We start from the raw sequence: 10,670 nt of genomic DNA, 5'->3' as shown, positions 1-10,670 counted from the left end.
AATACAGTGCACTTTGAGATTTAAAACTTTGCAAGATGTTTTAATGCACTTAGAGGCATGAAAGGCAATTTTAAAATATCCGCAATAGAGGCACTTTAAGTTTGCATCTTTGCAGCTTTTGAACATCTATTTAATTATGGTTCAGTCAAACTTATTTTTTATCACTTCCTCCTAAAGTTGGGAATGGCTAATTAATGCACATGCTGTGTTACTTGGATGTAGTACCCATTTTTCAGGCTCCTTCTTTGGAATCAAACCATGGTTCTATGTTACAATTGGTCACCATGTTAGGCACATAAAGTACCATTTAAAATTTATAGGGTAGACATTTGAATGAGTCACTGCCAGTGTTAAGACATGTGATTGGCCAAAGATTATCTAGAGTTACCAAAACATCCGAGGGCAATGAGACAGGCACGAGGCCAGCTTAAAGCCCGGATAGTTTCTAGATCTGATAACTGTATGCATTCTCACTGCAAGGGCAGGTTGTTCTTTATTTGCATCTATTATCTCTGCAATAAGACCATATTATTAAAAAGTTGGTTTGGTTTGTTTTGTGCTGTGCCAATCAACCTCATAACCCATAGCCACAGGAATTGATTTTGACTAGGACATGTTGCAGAAATTGGTGGATTACATCATGGTAGTAACTGCAAATAATGTTTCTAGATATAGATACAGACTTTATCAATACAAGTGTGTACTTAAAGGTAATGTTCAAAACTGCACAGCAGCTGTTTAAAAATACTAATGACTTTATTGTCCATTTAACAGTTTTTATTTTGTTGTGACTTTTGTTGTTAAACCAGTACATTGGGTAATGTGACTGTCATTTTTTATTTCCAAACCATTCTTAGCAGTAAATGAAAATATCATACATTTTTATTTTATTATTTTTTCATATTTTGACTGTTATTTCTTAATTAATTTATTATTACTTTGCATGTGTGTGTCGTTATTGAACAGTTTTATTTAAACTTGTGTCAGCCAACCCAGGTCTCTTTTTAAAAAAAAAAAAAAAAAAAAAAAAAAAAAAAAAAGCTGGAATCAGCAAGTTTTGGCTATTATGCAAAACCACACCCATTAATGCTGTGACTTTATAGCATGGCCATAGTTTGAGATTTGCAGGGGCCCAGGTCATAGTAATGGGTCTTCAGGTTTCCAAGTTTCAATTTGGAAGTGGTCATTAAGTGGTTATTTTCTGAAATGATTTTAAATAAAAGAACTTGTTAGATAAATTGACACACACAAAATAAAGCATTGTAAATTGGGAACATTATAATATGATTTCCCTGAATTTGCTAAAGACTTTTTGTCCCCTTCAAAATTGCCATTGTACAGAAGATTTAATGCATAATAGTTTGAAGCTATGTAATTGTACTTACAGACCTATTTTAATTTTCTGTGATGTAATCGCATTATTGATTTTATGTTGAGCTGATTCCAGGTATAAATTTCAGTAAATTATGATTTAAAAAACAAATGTTAGATGCAAAAAGCTGTACTGTTACTTTCACATTTCCCAGGAGAAATCTTTCTAAAGCCATAAACAATCTGGAGCTTATGGACAAATGAACTTCTTAATCTCTGGTCAAACATATTAGCATGTAATCGTTCACCTGATCAAAAACAAGTGACCTTCTCCTGTTCAAGATAAGAACATTTCATCACATCATTTTCCATGTGTTTCACACCACAGAACAAAAAGTATAGCAAGTGGACCACAAAAATCTACTACATAGAGACTTCATGTGAGTATTTATTTATTTTATTCCTTTATTGCTATTTTTCATATTTTTTGTTTGCATGTTATGCATTATTTTTGCAAGTTAAAACATAATTGAAAAACATTTTGTTTTGTTATGTCGTAGGAATACTGTGAGGACACAGATGTTACATAGTCATGATTACAGTCATACTTGCTTGAGGTCATTAATGGCAGAAATTGTTCACAACAGGACAGTAGTCCCAAAAACAACCCTTTTTTTTATTTATTTCAGTTTGTATTTCACGGTGGATACAATGTGTATTTAATGCATTTTTAGATATACTTGTAACTGCAATGTAAACAAAATTATATTGCATTTGCAAGTGTATATGCTATTTGTTTTTTATATCCACATTACAAATGTACCTAAGGACATAGTTGCAACTCCCATTGTGGTGTGTTTTTGCATAACAGCCAAAGCTCAAGTGCAGAACTGAAAACTTGCTGGTTTTCTTGGTTAACAATTATGTTCACTTGTGTTTAGTTTGCTTCATCTTTATTTCTGTGTATTTCAAGTCCTCAGTTTGTTCAGTTCATTTCTATTGATTGTCTCAGTTTGCTAAGCTGTTTAGTTTTGTTTAATTTTAATTAGATTTTTGTTGCCATTGGCAACCTTGGTTTTTGTTTCATTGGCTCTACTGTGCCTTGTCAAGCCCCTGCTTCACCGGGGTGCCTCATCCTTCTGACTCCACTCTGCTTTGTCATCATCCTGGCTCCACAACAGACTTTCAGGCCTATGGCTATGCCTGCACCATCTTCGGTTCCACTGGGGCCCTTCATCCCTCTAGCTCCACTATCATCATGATTGCCATCATCTCCACGTTGGTCTGCACATCTTCTGGCTCCACCATGGCCCTCTGGATCAGCAGCATTACCCTTGTTCTCCACTCCTCTGAGTCTATCTTAATGTCCAACCTTCCTGACTCTGCCTTGGTCTGATCTCCCTGGGTCCAGCATGAGAGTTCATCTGTCTGGCTCCATTAAGGTATCCCACTGTCTTATTCTTGCTGAAAAAAAAAAAAAAAATGTTACATAGACTTGACGTGTGTGTTTTTATGATTTATAAATACTATTTTGCTTAGGTTTTTCATATGCATATTATCTATTAATATTCTTAACATTGCATAAAAAGTAATAAATGACAATATGTTTTTAGTGTTTTGTAGGACTATGACGAAACTACATATCATCTGACACCTTCTTGTGTCACCTTGTGGCTCCACCTCATGGCTCCACCTCATCCACAGATCTTCCATCTTCACTTTGTCCCTCTGGTCAAATGGAATCACCACATTATGTAGCCCTCTTGCTCCATCTTGATCTCCAGCATTCCTGACTTTGACTTGGTGTTCTCCCTCCTTGTTTGCATTCTGGTCTGCATCACATAAGGCTCCAATGTGGATCTCCAACCCTCTAGATTCATCAAGGCATCCATCTCCATTACCGTCTGCCATTACTCAACAAACACACCTTCGCAAAGACTTGATGTAAGCATATTTATTATTCATAAATGCTGTTTTGCTATGTTTTTCATATGTATATTATTAGTTATCTGCTTAACCATGGCATAAAACTACAATAAACAACATTTTGTTTTAATGTATGCAACAATATTTGGTAACACTTTATAATAACGTTCTGTTGTAAGTCATTTATAAGCAATTACTTAATGATGAAATAATCATTTACAAAACATTCATAAAAGATTACTAAGTGATATGCTAACAATTTGTGTATGTCTTGTTAATTCATTTACAAGTAATTAGTTAATAATTAACTAACCATTTACAAAACATGATTATGCATTCATAAACGATTAATAAGTGATATGTTAGTATTTTTATCTATGCTTTGTAGATTAAGTTATAAATCTTTTACAAGTGATTAGATAATGATGAACTAATAATTTACAAAACATCACTATAGGTTCACAAATGATTAAGTAAAATTCTAACAATTTACAAATCTGGAAAGGAAAGGAAAGGAAAGGATGTGACGTGAGGCCAAGTATGGTGACCCATACTCGGAATTTGTGCTCTGCATTTAACCCAAGTGCACACACACAGTAGTGAGTAGTGAACAAACACACACACACACACACACCTGGAGCAATGGGCAGCCATATTGCTGTCGCTGCGGCACCCGGGGAGCAGTTGGGGGATCGGTGCCTTGCTCAAGGGACTCACCTCAGTCGTGGCATTGAGAGTGGAGAGAGCACTGGTTATTCACTCCCCCCACCTTCAATCCCTGCCAGACCTGGGACTCAAACCTGCAACTTTTCGGTTACAAGCCTGACTCCCTAACCATTAGGCCACGGCTGCCCCCTAAAAGACACATCAGAAATGACAAGAAGCGAAATGGGTGTGGGATCTGGAAAGGTCCCCGAGTCGAGATTTGAACCCGAGACGCCCGGAGCGCATTGGCGCTGTATGTCGCCGTGCTGCCCACAAGGCTATCGGCATCGACAAAAGCAGTCGCATTATGAGACATCAGTAACGAACACATTGAGCTACTGAACTACGCTGGAAGGAAAGGACATGACATGTGGCCAAGTATGGTGACCCATACTTGGAATTTGTGCTCTGCATCTGACCCATCCAGGTGCACACACACAGTAGTGAGAAGCGATCAAATACGCACACACGCCCGGAGCAGCGGGTAGCCATATTGCTATTGCTGCGGCGCCCGGGAAGCAGTTGGGGGATCAGTGCCTTGCTCAAGGGACTCACCTCAGTCGTGGTATTCACCCAGTGTCTCTCCACCTTCAATCCCTGCTGGACTTGGGACTTGAACCCGCAACCTTTCGGTTACAAGCCTGACTCCCTAACTATTAGGCCACGGCTGCCCCCCAAATCTGTCATGTTATCTTTAAAAAAATAGTATATCATGAAATAATCTAACAGATCCTTAGTTAATGGTTAATAAGTTATTAGTTAAGATATTATTAATCAATTATAAACAATTTAAATGTCAATCTATTGAAGATCACATCATGAACAAATCATTTACAAATCTTTCTGCATCCCCTAATCTAAAGTGGAAACTACTCGTCAGTTGTAAATGTTTCACTCATCATTCGTAGATCTTTCCCCCCAGTGTGTATACACACACAACCTGTTTGTAAGTTTGTAAAACATTTACAACTGATAAATAGTTTACACTTTAGATTAGGGGATGTAGAAAGATTTGTAAATGATTTATTCATGTGTTTACACAACAGGTTTTGAATGTTTGTTGTGTGCACTGCAGTGTAAGGGCTGACTGGTGAGGGTAAGATGGTAAACACATGGAGTATTTCAGCGCTGTGGACCTGATGTGATCTTCAGTGGAGGGTAAAACTGGTTCACATTATCACTAGATCCCACACACTCCACACAGAACACAAGTCTGTGCTGATGGGAGAAGGGTTTACATGGTTATTCACTGAAGAGCAAATAATTTATTAAATTAAAAAAGAAAATAATTTTAGAATTATTGCATTTTTGTGCTTTTTTAACATATCAGTTATTAATCATTTATAAACACATAGTTATGTTTTGTAAATGATTAGTTCATCATTAAATAATTACTTGTAAATTAACTTGTAATTGACTTGTAAATGAATTAACAAAACATACTTAAATTGTTAGCATATCACTTATTAATCATTTGTGAATGTTTTGTAGATGAATATTTCATCATTAACTAATCACTTATAAATGACTTACAACTGAACGTTATTATAAAGCGTTATCTTTGCATTCACTATATACTATTATATAAACCGGTGATCTTTAAAAACTTCATTAACACTCGATTTCTTCTCTAAAATATTTACCAAATCAAATTTCTCTTCTATTTTTCTTAAGATCAGCAACCAATCCTTTCCTTTCTTTGTTGTAACTTAGACATTTCACTAAAACATGTTCTACATTTTCCTTCTGATTACAGTATTCATACTTAATTAAAACTATTCGCATTTTCATTGGCTCATATAGGTGTCACCCCCCTTTGGTTTTTCCCTCATGTGCCCATATACGGTTGTTCCTGTTCCTGTCCTTGTCAAATCATTATTAGTTAATCACCATCACCTGTCTGTGTTCCATTAGCCACCCTTTAAGAGTTGTTTCAATTGTTCTTTTCTTTGTGTCCAGTGTTATTAATGTATACGTGTGTGACAGCCTGCCTGTTGTGGATAGACCTGTGTGGATTATATTAAAGACTTTATTTTTTACCTTCATCTGCGTGCTGCGTGCCTTCCTCTCATGTATTGCGACAATAGGCTATAACTTTTTTTTCGTAATTTATTTCCCATTCTGGCTTTTCTCTTTCTATTAAATGAAATCTGCCACCGTTTTCATTTAAATTGGCTTTATAATTACTTAATTAAAACTTAAAATATTTATGCAAATAAAAAAAAAAGAACAAATTTTTAAAAGCTGTACAATAGCTATTTATTAGGGGCCAAGCACCGAAGGTGCGATGGCACCTATTGTATCTGTTGGCGTTCCTATTATTATTCTTCTTCTTCCGCTCTTCAGCCCATAGAACCGCTTGCGGGAAAGTTGTAAAATTTGGCACACTGACAGAGGACAGTCTCGTCATTAACCACAGCAAATTTGGAGTCTCTAACTCAAGCTCTCTAGCGCCACCACTTGTCCAAAGTTTCAATAATTTTATGCTAATAACTTCTGAACCATAAGGCACAGAATGAAAATACTTTTTTTCTCTGAATCCTTGGCTCATGCCAAATCGAACAAAGTCCAAAATTAAAAAATCGTAAGGTTTTTCACCAAAATTGTCTCAGATCATCTTCAGACCATGCTGCCAAAAAGTTATGGAATTCAAGTTGATTAGTCAAACCGTTTTCGTATAACATGCAAATGAATTCTACGAAAAGCGTGCAAAAATGGATGTGAGGCTGTATCTCTGCAACGGTTTGGCATATTGAGACCAAACTTGGTGTGTGACATAAAAAAAAAGCATGACCTGAGGCTACCTGCAGTGTTTCGGCACACTGCTGCCTAGTGGTCAGGAGATACAAAAAAATGGCTGTTTTTGCTTATAACTCCTCAATGGTTTGCCCAAAAATCACAAAACTGGTCTCTTTAGATTTGGTGCATCATGCTGAGTCCAACCATACCCATTTTCCCAATTTTCCCATGTCAGCCATTTTGGGTGTCGGCCATATTGAATTTTGTCCAAAAATGCTATATTTTACGAACACATTGACCTATCATTACAAAACTCGGTATGTGTCTTCGGGACCATGCCCTGACAGTACTCAAAAAGTTTGGGGGCAGCGCCACCTTGTGGTCAAAAGTTATAAAGAAATTGACAAAAATGCTAACAACTTCTGCTTACATTAGCCTTTTGCCATGAAACTGATCTCAATAGATTCCTTGGGTCAAGCCGAAAACATTGATACCTATTATGCCAAAATTGGCCAAACATCCTGTCCGCCATTTTGATTAATGTTGAAAACCTACTTTTTCGAACTCCTCCTAGACCGTTAGTCCGATCTTCACCAAATTTGACTCATCATCTTCAATCATCTTCAGACCTTGCTGGCAAAAATTATGGATTTCGTGTCTATATACGAAACAGTTTTCGTTTAGCGCATCAACTAACACGTCACATCAATTTTAAAACAGCACCACCTATTGGTCAAAAGTAATAAGCCATTAAAATATTTCATTGTTTGTATTTATGATTTTTCAGCCATTTCAATTGATATTATCCTAAAATGACATTACTTACTCATTGTTGTAGTGGGTCTGCTGCTCCTTGCCATGCTTAGCTCCTCATTCTGCTTCTTTTGTGCTTGGCCCCGCAATTGCTGCTTGCAGCTATATTTAGGGGCCAAGCACTGAAAGTGCGATGGCATCTATTGTATCCGTTAGCGTACTTTTTCTTCCGCTCTGGAAGTCTATGATAGCCCATAGAACCGATTGCGGGAAAGTTGTGAAATTTGGCACACAGATAGAGGACAGTCCCATTATTGACCATAGCAAATTTGGAGTTTCTAACTCAAACTCTCTAGCGCCACCACTTGTCCAAAGTTTCAATCATTTTATACTAATAAATTTTGATCCGTAAGGCACAGAATCAAAATTCTTTTTTCCTCTGAATCCTTGGCTCATGCCGAGTCAAATGAAGTCCAAAATTCAAAAATCGTAAGGTTTAGCTTTTTTTCTATACATTTTTATTCGTAAAACCTACTTTTTCGAACTTGTCCTAGACGGTTTGTCTGATTTTCACCAAAATTGGCTCAGATCATCTTCAGACCATGCTGGCAAAAAGTTATGGAATTCAAGTTGATTAGTCGAACCGTTCTCGAATAACACGCAAATGAATGTTACGAAAAGCATGCAAAAATGTTTGTGAGGCTATATCTCCACAACGGTCTAGCGTACTGAGACCAAACTTGGTGCGTGTAATTACAAGCATGACTTGAAGCTACCTGCAGTGTTTCGGCACAGTGCCACCTAGTGGTCAGGAGATATGGAAAATGGCTTTTTTTGCTTATAACTTCTGAATGGTTTGGCCAAAAATCACAAACTGGTCACACTGGTCTCTTCATATTCGGTGCATCATGCCGAGTCCGACCATATCCAATTTTCCCATGTCAGCCATTTTGGGTGTCGACCATAGTGAATTTTGTCCAAAAATGCTATATTTTACGAACACATTGACATATCGTACGATGACATACGAAACTCGGTATGTGTCCTCGGCACCATGCCCTGACAGTACTCAAAAAGTTTGGATGTAGTGCCATCTTGTGGTCAAAAGTTATAACGAAATTTAAAAATCTGCTTATAACTTTAGTTTTAATTGGCCTACTCTAATCAAACTAGTCTTGATATATTCCTTGGATCATGCCGAGATCATTGATACCAATTATGCCATAATTGGATGAACTTCCTGTCCGCCATTTTGATTTATGTTGAAAACCTACTTTTGCGAACTCCTCCTAAACTGTTCTTCCAATTTTCACCAAATTTGACTCAGATCATCTTCAGACTGTGCTGACAAAAAGTTATGGATTTTGTGTTGATGCTTAGTAGGAAACGGTTTTCGTTTAGTGCATCAACAAATTTGCTGGAAGGATGCCAAACTGCATCTGAGGCTGTATCTCTACAGAACTTTGACATATTTACACCAAACTTTGTATGTGCCATTGTTACCTCACACTGACCATCCCACATCAATTTGGTAACAGCACCACCTATTGCTCAGAAGTAATACACCGTTCATTAAACATTAATAATAATATTTCCTAAAATGCTAATAACTTTAGTTTACATTGGCCTACTCTAATAAAACTGGTGTTGTTATATTCTTTGGATCATGCCGAGAACACTGATACCAATTATACCATAATTGGATGAACTTCCTGTCCGCCATTTTGATTAATATTGAAAAACTACTTTTTCAAACTCCTCCTAGACCGTTGCTCCAATTTTCACCAAATTTGACTCGGATCATCTTCCGACCATGCTGACAAAAAGTTATGGTTTTCGTGTCAATAGATGAAACGGCTTTCGTTTAGCACATCAACAAATTTGTTGGAAAGATGCCAAACTGCATCTGAGGCTGTATCTCCACAAAGCTTTGACATATTTACACCAAACTTTGTATGTGCCATTGTCACCTCACACTGACCACGCCACTTCAATTTGGTAACAGCGCCACCTACTGGTCAGAAGTAATACACCATTTATTAAACATTAATAATGAAATTTCCAAAAATCCTAATAACTTGTGATTGCATTAGCCTACTGTAATAAAACTGGTCTCAAAATATTCCTTGGGTCATGCCAACAACATACATACCAATTATACCATAGTTGGCCAAACTTCCTTTCCACCATTTTGATTAATGTACAAAACCTACTTGTTCGAACTCCTCCTAGACCGTTGGTCCGATTTTCACCAAAATTGAGTCAGATCATCTTCAGACTGTCCTAACACAAAGTTATGGATTTCGTGTCGATAGACAAAACCATTTTCGTACAGCGCCACCACAAATGTTAGACTATGCTCTGAGTCTGACTCTGAGGCTGTATCTCTGTGAAGCTTTGACATAATGACACCAAACTTTTTGTGTGTCATTGTAACCTCACACTGAACACACCACATTGATTTGATAACCTATTGGCCACCTATTGGTCAAAAGTGATAAGCCAATATATTGTATTATTATTGGTTGTATTTATGATTTTTTTAGCCATTTCAACTGATAACATCGTAAAATGGCTTTAATTACTTATTGTTGTAGTTGGTCTGTTGCTCCTTGCTGTGCTTAGCTCCTCATTCTGCCTCTTTTGTGCTTGGCCCCGCAATTGCTGCTTGCAGCTATATTTCTTCTTCCATTTCTTCCACTCTTGAGTCTATGACAGCCCATAGAACCGCTTGCGGGAAAGTTGTGAAATTTGGTACACTCATAGAGGACAGGCTCAACATTAAACATAGCAAATTTGGAGTCTCTAACTCAAACTCTGTAGCGCCACCACTTGTCCAAAATTTCAATCAATTTATGCTAATAACTTTTGAACCGTAAGGCACAGAATCAAAATTCTTTTTTCCACTGAATCCTTGCCTCATGCCGAGTCAAATTAAGTCCAAAATTCAAAAATCGTAAGGTTTAGTTTTTTTTCTATAAATTTTTGTTCATAAAACCTACTTTTTCGAACTTGTCCTAGACGGTTTGTGTGATTTTCACCAAATTTGACTCAGATCATCTTCAGACCTTGCTGACAAAGAGTTATGGATTTCGTGTCAATATACGAAACGGTTTCTGTTTAGCGCATCAACGAATTTGCTGGAAAGATGCCAAACTACATCTGAGGCTGTATCTATGCAAAGCTTTGACATATGGTGGCAAAAAGTTATGGAATTCAAGTTGATCAGTTAAACC

The 10,670-nt window shown here is 37.0% G+C and overlaps 1 long non-coding RNA gene across 2 annotated transcripts; it reads right to left on the bottom strand.

Moving 5' to 3' along the window:
- Nucleotides 1-1,865: 1,865 nt before the first annotated feature.
- LOC127157196 (uncharacterized) lies at nucleotides 1,866-4,688 on the bottom strand. Of its 2 annotated transcripts, none has more exons than XR_007825859.1 (3): nucleotides 4,498-4,688; nucleotides 2,966-3,238; nucleotides 1,866-2,775 (listed from the first exon to the last, which is right to left on the bottom strand). It is a non-coding gene; the product is annotated as an uncharacterized LOC127157196 (long non-coding RNA). The 2 variants fall into 2 exon arrangements; XR_007825860.1 differs by having other exon boundaries at nucleotides 2,979-3,238.
- Between the last annotated feature and the right edge of the window lie 5,982 nt (nucleotides 4,689-10,670).

Source organism: Labeo rohita, unplaced genomic scaffold, assembly GCF_022985175.1.
Source record: "Labeo rohita strain BAU-BD-2019 unplaced genomic scaffold, IGBB_LRoh.1.0 scaffold_1008, whole genome shotgun sequence".
Lineage (NCBI taxonomy): Eukaryota > Metazoa > Chordata > Actinopteri > Cypriniformes > Cyprinidae > Labeo > Labeo rohita.
Note: the sequence above shows the minus strand (reverse complement) of the source record. Positions and strands in the feature narration are given on the sequence as shown.